General features: G+C 48.4%; 1 protein-coding gene across 4 annotated transcripts in view; it reads right to left on the bottom strand.

Annotated features, from left to right (window-relative positions):
- LOC144943108 (neuroblast differentiation-associated protein AHNAK-like) overlaps window positions 1-12,050 on the bottom strand; it is a 72,458-nt gene extending 60,408 nt beyond the window's left edge. Inside the window, exons 1-3 of one of the 4 annotated variants that reach the window (XM_078870292.1) lie at window positions 11,960-12,050; window positions 11,380-11,515; window positions 9,329-9,461 (exon numbers count right to left, since the gene is read on the bottom strand). The gene's annotated coding sequence lies outside the window, so the exon portion shown is untranslated. Of the gene's footprint in view, window positions 1-9,328; window positions 9,462-11,379; window positions 11,516-11,857 lie in introns of all 4 variants that reach the window. The other 3 variants (XM_078870291.1, XM_078870293.1, XM_078870294.1) reach the window with 3 other exon arrangements.
- Window positions 12,051-12,314: the final 264 nt, after the last annotated feature.

Here is a 12,314-nt window from a genome sequence, read left to right as displayed (position 1 = left end):
GTCAGCCCTAGGGCTAAAGTCTTGTTATGAGACTGTGTCTTTATTTGATGTATATATATAAACAATTATATTGCGAGGCACATCGACGTTTGCTGCATGTTGCAACATTGCAGAACAAGTGCGGGCAGTTCAGCGGCAGGCTACGTGACAGAACCAACCGAACGTTCGTGACATCATTTCATAAAGAAAAATCCACAGGGATAATTTACAGAAAGAGCACCAAGACATAACACTATAAATCCACATCGGTATCAATCAAGTACATTCTGCAAGTTAGCTTTAGACAGTTTCCAGACTTGCTTGGCATGGGAGAAGTTTTTGTATTCTTTATTTTCTAAAGCTCATTTCAAAACACAACCTGGCTATGCTTTGTTGTTGCCAATTGACCCGCACTTCTAATGGCAAGCGTTTTTAGGCAACAGAAAAGCTGTGTGAAAATGTGAACAGTCATGAGCAGATATTCTATCTGCAGTGAATATATTCCCGCACTGCGCACGAGGAATTAGAAAAGTGTCCACGAGGGCGATTGGGCCCCAATGAGGCAGCTGTGTCCGCTGCTCACAGGCTCTCCATTGGGCCACTTCGGTTCAATGATTTCATTCCCATGGCCACCCGGTAAAGCTGTGGAACATTACCAAAGTGCATTGTACCGCAAAACAAATACGACAGTAAAACGTATGTTATCCGCGAACCACTAATAAGACAGTTTCTGTGAAAACGATTATTATCCAAACTGAATTGCAATTGCATTGCTATCGCTATACTGTGTTACAGACACAAGTCCTGGTTACAGACAGCGTGTTTCATCAGGTGCTGCTGAAATATGTTTTACATTAAGTCCATCAAATGCGACGATCGGGCAGAATATATTTCATCGCCAAATTTCTGGCCCAGTTTTGACTTTCAGCGTCTCATCAGGAAGGTACGGCCTGTCAAAAACAGATGCTGCTCGGTTGCTTGATGTCACGTACAGTAAGGGGCCCTCCCTTTGATACCGTGAGGTCTGTTCAGCGCAGTGGAGCAAAATTGTACAAGACATTACATTACCGTGGCTTGTTCGATGGCAACGTGATGTCATTAAGCGTGCAAGTTAAGTAAATGTAATGCAATTGAGCTGCTTGACACAGATTGCTGCAGCTCAACCAGACAGGTTAGGGCTGGACAGTACAGACCAGTTCTGTCACCCCACACCGACAAGGTGTGGTGTTGTCTGCGCCATACCAAGGGAGGATTAACTACTGTACCAGTGGTGGGTCAAGCACACAGACACGTGCGGGAGTGTCTGGGAGTGTTCCGTTTACAAATCCGCGTGTCTGTACGCGCAAGTTAAATGCAGACACCGCAGCGATACCGACCGCGGTTGTAGTGCGGTGATGGCACGCTGCGCTATAAACCCGGCCACCCAAGTTCGACTCCTGGCCACGACAAACATCGATGGTAATTGATGTTTGGAACGGTGCTTGGTTGTCTTGATCAACCCGTGCTGGCCAGCACGACAAAGTACGGTCAATGAACCCAATGGTCGATATGACGTGGGAAACCTTCGTCCATTCGTGGATTGAGGACGGCAGGAAACGGGTGATCTACCGTGCTCTAAAAGAAAACAAATATATGATTGGCGAGGATTCGGGCAACGGCCCTGCTTTATAGCACACGTGCCAGAAATGTCACCTATTATATCTCTGATTCTGTAAGGCCACAGTGTTACCACCAAATTGTGTAATATTATACTTCTTGAAAACGTGTACCATTCAACCAACAGAGGCTACAGCCAAAATGGGTGGTTGAGACTCAGTGTGGAATGTGGACATTCTGGAATGTGCTATCTGCCACTGGCTTCGAAGTGTTATCCCAATGCCGAAGCAACACAAATCAAGGCATTCTGGGAGATCCGATACACATTCCTCTGGGACACCCTTATATAACAAAAACAACTCAATTCACCCGCATATGCAAATGAAGCATAAAGTGTACAACTGAATGCAAACTTTGATGAGAGGCAGAACTCGGCAGCAGCACTTGGTATGCTAGAACTTTGCTGGCTTTAAATTTGTGTTGCCAAGTTAAGTCCAATTTGTGGTTTGTTAAAAACTTGACCATGTTTGGCCTTTTATCTGTATTTGGCTATACCTGACAGTTTCTAGCATGAATATATATTTTTACGAGTATTAATGTTCGGGTCAAGTTTCTACGCATGAAGTTGCGGGGAGAAACTATATCTGGGCGGCAGGGAAAAAACTTTAATTCCTTTTGTGTGGTTGGATTTCAATTTCCTGGCTTGTACATCAGATAATAAATATAGCACGCCATGCCAAGTGATGGACAGCTATTGAATTCCATCATTTTTTGGTGGGCATGATCATCGTCTTGGTATTCCCATGCACCCTATGGTTAAAAAGGAACCCGGCTCCTGAACGACTAACAACAACATGGAGTGTTCTTCTTTAGGCGTGTGTAAAGCGAGTGCACAAAAGCCTTTGTGTGGAAAACAAGTTTGCAAAGATGTAAGAGACATCCATGCACCAACACACTCACAAATGCGGAGTATATTTACTGCAAGTCTGCTCTTATTTTAAAATGGGTTTGCAGGGGGGGGGGGGGAAACAACTAATTGCTGCACTTTTCCAAATGTCAGGCAAGGAAGCCGATAGCTATGGAATTTAAAATTCTGAATGTTTACGCGACCCATGTCTGAGGCCTGTGGGAGGGCTTCCTGAAGTTTTTTTAAATGTCGAGAACCAATGTTATTTATTTATTTACTCTATATCAAAAATTCACTTTGTAAAGGTTGGGGTGCAACTCTGGGGTCTTGCTTGCTCCCACCATTGCTGGCGGAAGGGCCTCCACTGGAGGGGGCTCTAGAGCGGCCCTCTAGAGGGGAAGTTTGTCCTCCCTCTTCCACGCTGGTCAGACATCCTGGAAGAGCTGGTAGGAGTATCCACGCTTTCCCCCACACCACGCAACTTGCCAATCAACTTCATGCGGAGTTGCCCCAATCAATCTTCTGGGTGGACAGAGGCAGGGGAATTGAATAACACTTGCACCGCTGTACTCATCTGCCACGCCGGGAGATCAGAAACCGGCAACTTTGAGATTACAAATCCAATGTGATTATACCATGGCAGTATCCCTCCCTCCTCCTCCTCCTCCCCATAGTATGTGAATACAGTGCTCTTTGCTGCCTTGCCAAGCTAACTTCACTTACCACAGCGACAGGCAAATTGGCACCGCACACCAATGTCAACAGAAAGCTTGAACCTCCGGTTAAGCATGGTTGGCTACGTACTGTGTGAAATAAGTTCTACATACATACATATGTAGTGACATAGAATCGGTCACGTAGCAGCATAGCGCGGGCTGCTGGCAGGGAAGGGGAGCGGCAGCTCACAGCAGCCCTGACGGACAGCAGGCCACGTGATAGACCCGAGGGATGTTCGGGAAAGGTCACGTACGGAAGGGTCACATCGAGAACCCGCTAGACGGTTCCAGAAGGGGGCGTGGCCGGGGGCGGAGCCAGGCCACGTGACAGTATAAGAGGGGCCCCGGGAGGGGACCTCGGGGCTGTCGTTTGGAGTGGGGGGATCCCCGTCGTGCTGCTGGGGTCTTCACCGTCTCGGCGTCGCCAGTCAGGCAGCCTACCAGCTGTCCTGACTGGGAGCCGTAGTTACTAAGTGTTAGCATCATGCCGTGTTAATAATCAAGAGTGCCTCCTACTCGTAGTGTCTCTACACATACACAGAAACACGCACACAGCCGACAATCTCGAATTCCAAGGCTTATCTCTATCTCTGGAACCAGCACCCCAACCCAATCCGCGAAGAAGCAAAGACGGATTGCATTATAATAAATTACTCTTCAGTACTCATTATACATTCTGGAATGCACTAACGTGTGAAAATGTATTCATTGCGAGGTTTGGGATGCATAAAATGGCATTCCATGTTGTTACTGGATTTATTTTACATTTCAAATGCTATAATGTACTGTCTGTACATATGCATAGGAATAAGTCTATTGGTAGTAGGTGGGTTGCGGTGAGGTAAAGTGTGGACACTCCCACCTTTTCCCGCACCCCCGATCGGCATGGGTGGCGACGTACGGCGCGAAAGAGGTTCACACATACAGTACATACCAGAGGTGGGACAAAGTCATTGTTATGCAAGTCCAAGTCGAGTCGCAAGTCATCAAATTCATGACTCGAGTCTGACTCGAGTCCAAGTCACATGACTCGAGTCCACATCTCATAGGTGGGACAAAGTCATTGTTATGCAAGTCCAAGTCGAGTCGCAAGTCATCAAATTCATGACTCGAGTCTGACTCGAGTCCAAGTCACATGACTCGAGTCCACATCTCATAGGTGGGACAAAGTCATTGTTATGCAAGTCCAAGTCGAGTCGCAAGTCATCAAATTCATGACTCGAGTCTGACTCGAGTCCAAGTCACATGACTCGAGTCCACATCTCATAGGTGGGACAAAGTCATTGTTATGCAAGTCCAAGTCGAGTCGCAAGTCATCAAATTCATGACTCGAGTCTGACTCGAGTCCAAGTCACATGACTCGAGTCCACATCTCATAGGTGGGACAAAGTCATTGTTATGCAAGTCCAAGTCGAGTCGCAAGTCATCAAATTCATGACTCGAGTCTGACTCGAGTCCAAGTCACATGACTCGAGTCCACATCTCATAGGTGGGACAAAGTCATTGTTATGCAAGTCCAAGTCGAGTCGCAAGTCATCAAATTCATGACTCGAGTCTGACTCGAGTCCAAGTCACATGACTCGAGTCCACATCTCATAGGTGGGACAAAGTCATTGTTATGCAAGTCCAAGTCGAGTCGCAAGTCATCAAATTCATGACTCGAGTCTGACTCGAGTCCAAGTCACATGACTCGAGTCCACACCTCTGGTACATACGCCCAAGACGTCTTGTTCATTGTGGAAGAGTGAGCGGCACCTCCGAGAGGGCTTCTCGCCATCAGTGGGCGCGAGCAAGAAATTGTTAGGGCTGCGCGAGCTACTCACAGACTTCACCGCAAATGTAGCTCTGCACCTGCAAATTTTTTTTTCCTCCACCGCCGATATTTTACGACGCAGCCTTGGAAAGTGATTACAAACACTTGACGCCAATGCGGCGACAGCTGATGAATTACATTTCCCGTGTTAAATCTAGAGCTGGAAAACACAATTCGCTTGGGTGGGGGTTTGGGGGGCGGGGGTTGCGTGCTGGGGTGGGGGGGTCTCCATGAATCTATCACTTGCGCACGGCTGTGTCAGCCGGGACACCGAGGATGTGCCCCCGTTGGCGGCCAACCGCTCACGCAATGCCCAAGTTGGAACGTGCGGGAGACTCGTCAATGGGCACCGACGACGCGGGTCTGGTGACCGTGATGTTGTTCTTGTGCAAGAGCGTCAGGAACGCAGGATGCTTCAAGCGAACGGAATGATTTGGGTCATGACAACCTCGCACGCCAGCTCATCCTGTGGCCTTGCCATAGATATATCTTATCTGCCGCGGTGGTGTTTACAAGAATGTTCAAGTATACAAAAGTACATGACAAATTGACTACCCGCATCATAGCAAGTAAGACGAATACGCCAAATGCATGGCATACCTGAAGAACATATCTTACTCCTTCGTGCGGTGTGCGGTACACTAGCAGGGCATTTACAGGGGATCTTTTTCTGAACGTTTAATCTAAAGAAGTCTCTGTTAATTATTCATGTCTCACGGACGTATTTCTTGTCAAGTCAAACTTATCGCTCTCTGGTCTTGCAATGCTGCACACATCTCGCCAGCAAAGGAATACAACGAATTGTCTTGAAGGACGAACTAATTAGCCCTTCAAGACATTTCTCTCAATCCCATCTGCAGATCTCATCCTGCAATGCCGGATGAATCATGTTTAATTAAAGCCACTGATTTTCATAAATCCAACAACTTGTTTTCAATCAGGGATATTTTTATTTTTATTTTACTGCATTTCATCGTTCTCGTTCTGCTGAGGTTCAACCGATTATCAAAATATATTTGCTTTCAGGTCTGGAATTATAATCTGGCATTATAATCATCTATTTTAAAAACTCCTGCATAAGATTGGAAAATGGCACAAACACTATACTTGGTATTTCATTTCAAAGACCCCGCACAAAATAACAATGTTACGTCCATCCACCTTTTAAACCGCACTAAAATCTGTTCACTGTCCAACGTTTTCAAACTCTGAAGCATAACTATTTACGTAGCTAAGGGGGGATTATTGATGCTCCGATATACACGTGTAAACACACGTGCAGCTATGCAGTCAGGACATGACTTGACCAAACTCACGAAATAAATAGTTTGCAATAGGTTTAGTTCATTCCAGAAAGGTCTTTAGCGGAGCCATGGCGCCGCGTACACTATGTGCAGTTTACATTTTTGTCCACGTTACATAATTTAGAAAATTTGAGCACAACACGAGCTCATTGTGAGAGGCCAGGGCTGTAGGCGGGGGGACGAGCGAGGAGGCTCGCCACAGTCTGTCACTACCACCACCAACAACACACCACCACAACACACCACCAACACACCACTCCACCACCAACACACCACCAACACACCACCACCACACAACCACCAACACACCACCACCACCAACACCCCACTCCACCACCAACACACCACCAACACACCACCACCACCAACACCCCACTCCACCACCAACACACCACCAACACACCACCAACACACCACCACCAACACACCACCACCACACCACCACCACCACCACCACCACACCACCACCACCACACCACCACCACCACACCACCAACACACCACCAACACACCACTAACACCACGCCGTGCACCACGCAGCAGTGGGGGGGGGCGGACGGGGGTGGTCATCGCAGCCGAAACTGACGGCGTGTTTACACGATCCTTAAAGCGGACATGCGAAGCGCCTCTTCACTGTGCAAACACGAACTCTCAGAGAATTCCAAGCAGCAAGTCGCCCGTTTCCATCATACAAAATGAAAAAAAAAAGAACATTGTGGTGGCATTTTGGCGAAAAGGGAGCCCCCCGCGTTCTTCACATGCCCTTTTGCAGGCATTCAACTGCCATTCTGAGCGCACTTTGTGGACATCCGCCACTGCAGAATGTGCTCTTGTTCGGTCTCTCGCTTGCTACACAAGCCACAAGCACGAGTCACAACCTCAAGACATTTTCAGGACACAGTCATAACGGCCGCTATTGCAGATGCAACTGTAAACTCAGAATTCAGTAGCCCATGAATCACGCCGTTCATGGGAAATGGGTTCACTCATTTTTGCCCCGAAATTTTTTTTTGCCTCTTGTCTGTCCATCAAATCTGCCTGTCCGCCTACTTACTTTTCCAGATTTTTATATTTATTTCCCTTTGAAAATGTGTTTTTATCTTCTAAACGTTCTGCATGCTTGGGCCTCGTTTTGGCAAGCAGGTTCGATTTTAATGCCACCCAATCCACCCTGCATTGCTCCCTCACCGGGACTTTCTCAAAAAGTCTGTCCCCCACCACCCATGCCACGCCCTGGCCTCGTAGCAGATGCCCTGCAACGACTTCACGCCGCTACTGTTGAGGCGTCGCTTTGCTGCTATACGTGGCCACCGTGCCACGCGGCAATCCCATTTCACCGAGGGCAGGGTATTAAAAGGTCGCATATCCGACCGCCACGTAGCCACTGTGACCAATCAACAGACCAATTCACAGACAAATTAACAGACCAATTAACCGAGTGCCGAGGAAATTGTGTCCGTGTCCGTGCCCGTGTCTGCGGTGTCCACCACGAAGGTTACCGAAAGCGGCAGCCCGCGAGCAGGCGAAGCGCGACTCAGGGTCGTCCCCATCGCTGGCTATCGTGGCTTGCACAGCAGAGGTCCTGAAATGTTACTCTCCATTGAATTCCCTTTGCTTTGAACAAAAATGTTGTTTGGGGAATATTTCTGGTCCTATCATGCAAACTGCATAGCGATGCACGTCACAGTGTTCTTAATTACTTCGGAGCAGTTTCTCAAGTTGAAAGCAGTTTGCGCTTTATTTTTGTCTCGTAACCTATTTGCACGCCGTGCAATGTCATTGTCTACAGACGTTCGCGTATCTGACCGATGTCTCACACATCCGCCGACATCAGAGACCCCGGCTAAATCGGAGATGCGACATTGTTACTGTACAGCGATCGTTCTCGGCCACACACAAGAGGTCACTGTCGAGCTCCATTCTAAACAAAAAACTAAAATGCAACCTTATTCGCCAAATTCATGCCTTTGTTTTTACTTCGCAACCGCATTTTATCTGTTGCCATTCCACAGCCGACTTCGCAGAAATGTTTACATTTTTGCTGCTGCTGCTGCTTCTGAGCGGAGTTGTGTATCTGCAAGTCAGCTCCAGCAACATAAACCAGCAGCAGCGAGTACACCCAAACTACAGATGTATTCTGCTTAAAGTAACTTACACCTCCATGGAGGATCAGTGAAATTCTTCGCTGCGCTATGAACCAGTTGGTCCAAGAGAGATTCTCAGTGATCGCGAACATCAGCACTGAGTGATATCTCAACAGCTCTCTGGTTTTAGCCTTCAACATGCAGCGCCACACTGACCAGCGTGGGGAAGTAGGGCAACCCCCACACCTGCCTAACCCTCGCCCCAAGGTATCGGGATTGTTTTTACCAGCTGTGAGAATTAAAAAAAATCTCTAAACTAGCCATCTTGCCTATATTGCAAAATGTATTTATGGTAACACTTTTATTAAAAATGGGGGGAAAAAAATCCTGCGGAAAGAATGAATCAAGAGTGTCTAGAAGGTAGATGGTGCATGCACCACAGCTCTTCATTAGCAGACTTAAATGCTTCTTCTTTCGTATGGCTGCTGATGTAGGCTCAGAGCAACAACCGCAGTTTCGCATTCAAGCCCAGATGGACGCGTCAGGAGCAGCGAAGTGCCACATCGCTGTGATGTCTCCTTCGTGTTTGTGGATCGGGGTGTTGCGTCGTTAGGTCTGTTCTGGATGACCACCAGTCGCAAACTGCTACTGGAGCGTTTTAAATGTTCCATTTGTGAATGCTGCCATATAGTGATGAGCCAACGCCCAGTTAATGTCCCTGGGCTCCACATTAAACCCGCACCCACCTAACACCACACCTACAATCACCACTTCTCCACTCTCCACCGCCTCTGAAGCCACTGAACAACTCCCTCCACACCACCATCCAAAGCATACAACTCAACTCTCTTCACTCCACTCGCACCCGCCCGCCCGCCCCCTAACGCACTGCGACCTGAGCACATGTGGCAAGTATGCGTGCAGCTTACCGTGCTGGGGGGGCTTTTCTCTCCCCCTCCCCTGCTCTCGCTTGCTGCAGGCACAACTCTGGGAGGGAGGAGGCGGATCGGAGCGTCTGGCAAACAAACGAAGGAAGGAGGAGGAGGAGGCAGCGGCCCCGAGCTGCGAGGAGGGGGAGGAGGGAGTACATGGGTACGTGTCAGGACTCACGGTCGAACGCACAACTTGTTTTTTTTAGATGGAAACCACGTGTAACAAAAAAAATGTCCACGCCCCAGCAATGCAATGCTACGGAAGCGTCGTCTTTTTGTTGTTAATAAACTCGCTCAAATCCCGAATAAAACTGTAACTTCGATAGCACGCGTCAAAAGCTGTTTATCCTACACAAACATGAAGACCCACGTGCAGGGAGTGGCCGGGGAGACTCCTGTGTAATGGTCTGGGAGTCTGAATCACCCCGCTGAATTTGAGCAATTCTAGATTTTTGTTACAGAATATATACCGTCGTTTCACTCCGATGTATATTTAATTAATTGAAATAACTTTATTTCATTGGTTTTGCGTTTAGTAATTTGGTGGCCCAAACCACTCCTGACAGTGAGACTATACCGATCTCTGAGTTCTCACAAATTCAACAAAGTCAACTTAACGTGGTCTTTATTAACTCATCATCAGCCATGATCAATCCACTGCAAGATGATGGCCTCCCCAAGCTATCAGAATTCGCACGATCCAGCCACAGAATAATTAAACGAGTACAATACACGCGGCCTTTGATAACCCCGTTGGACCTTGCCTATTATCCCCTATGCGATGTTTAGCCAACAATAAATGTAACTGATACAGGAATACTCCTGTGATACAAGTACTGTACGGCGAATTCTATACCCCCCCACTCTATAGCTGTATGCATGGGGAATTAACTTATCAAGTTACTTGATATTAATATTTTAAAGCTTAAAACTACTTTCGGCAATTACGTGCCTTTCAATTGCATTACACATACATTAATTTCTACCCAACTAAACAACTTACCTGTGCTTTGGTCTATACTCTTAACGAGTAGCCTCTATAGCCTGCACAAGACGACACTATTTACGCATTGCATTCACGCAAACACAAACATTTGCTGTACGGGGACATATTTACCGGGCAGGATAGAATTACACAGATAAGCTGCACATTGGCACGTGGTGCTCAAAGCAGGACGCCTCGGGGCAGGTAACGCTATACAGGTGAGAAGAGAGCCACACACCTGTTCATCCAACACGCCCCACCGGACTCCGCCGACGCTTGGGATGCAAGCTGTGTGACGTCCCTTCTCTACACCCCTCCATGCGTGCGAGACTAAGACTAATCATCCAAAGTATCCACGGAAAGAATCGCTGTTCCATCTCTCTCGTTTTTAAAGAGGTCTCTGCATTGGATTGGGTGGGGAGGGAGGCATATTTGGCCACTTCCTTCGAGGAATAATCAACTCAAGTGTCCTATGGAAAGACTTCCCCCGCCACGATAATGTGGAATTCACATCACTGACAGAATTGTGATAAACGCCTAATCGACTTTCCTTGAGAGCAACTGATTATTTAATCTGTCTGCTGGCCGCTCTGGGCGTTACCCGCCTCCCCTTGTGCGCGCGCGGGTTTTCTCCGGGATCTCTCCGGTCCCCCTTTGCGACTAAACAATCCGTCCCACGACACTCATCCTGAACAGCTGCGGCCAGACATCGGTGGGTACACAAGCCCCTTTTCCTGAACACGAGTCGTGAGACTCAGCGAGGCTCGCCTAGGTAACTGAAATGACATTACGCTAATTACGAGGAAGCCTAAGGTATTACTCGTATACAGAACAGCAACCGCATTTTCAATTGACTTTTGGCAGCTGCCTTAGCGCGCACATCCCAACAAATATAACAAGCGAGCCAACTTATCTCAAGCAACTTGTAAACAACAACAACAGCAAAAGGTTGCATCTGATAGGGAGATGTCTTTCGGCGTATAAGCAGGAGGCAGCCCGCCAGAAGATGTCCAAATGTGCAGTGTCCCGCGTCCAGGTGGTTGGTCGTGCGTGGATAAGATACCTCGCGCTCTCGCCGTGGTGGTGGAGAGGGCGAGGCGAGAAATTGACGCAGCGACGACGACTCGGGACACGGACGCCGCGGGCTGATGCCCCCCCCAGCAGCACCACCTCCGGCGAAGTGGCGAGAAGGGTCTGCGCTGCGTTATTTGCGATATAATTGTTACGAAGCGTTAGAGGGGTCTGCAGCTACGACTGAGCAAGCATGTACATGTTTAAACAAACAGACACACACTTTTGTTTCGATTTTTAACACAGAATAACAACGCACGTACGGTATAGAATAATAGAACTGCGCAGTCGCCACTTGCTTTACTTATTTATAGCGCCGTCAGCAGCAGCATCAGCAGGGATATAGAGAGAGCATAACGTGGCAAGCGGCAGAAAGTGAAGTTGAGAGCGTGGTGGGGAGGAGGGGAACGAGAAGGGAGGTGGGAGAGGGAAGGAGTGAGCAGGCAACAGACTTGAGGAGCTCCGCTTACTCGACGCAGAGCGAAACTTCGCGCGAGAAGAGTGGACCGTCGCTTCTGTGTGGCTTTAAGAGAGCCACGAACGCAAGACAGACGACGATGCCCCACACTCACCCAACACCCACGCCACTTCCTCGCTTCGGAGCGGGGCTGGGTGTGGCTCGGAGTCTTTTTTTCTATTTTTCACTTGGTGCAGGGAGTGGATGAATGGCGTTGTGGGGATGGGTGAGTTGGGGGAGCAGGGTTGTGTTGGTGGTGGTGGTTGGGGTGGGGTGGGATGTTGGGGGTGGAGAGAGTTGGCGAGGCGTGGTGGTGGTGGTGGTTGTGATGAGAGATTCAGGGCTGGGCTTGCTGCGAGACCTCGGGCTGAGGAGTCCTGTTTTGGGTGACTCAGACGAAGTGTTTTTATTCAATCACGGGTTGCTGTGCACAGGGCCCAAAGGTCCCAAAACGCCACGCGGGCAGCAAC

This window comes from Lampetra fluviatilis, chromosome 30 (genome assembly GCF_964198595.1).
Source record: "Lampetra fluviatilis chromosome 30, kcLamFluv1.1, whole genome shotgun sequence".
NCBI classification, from domain to species: domain Eukaryota; kingdom Metazoa; phylum Chordata; class Hyperoartia; order Petromyzontiformes; family Petromyzontidae; genus Lampetra; species Lampetra fluviatilis.
Note: the sequence above shows the minus strand (reverse complement) of the source record. Positions and strands in the feature narration are given on the sequence as shown.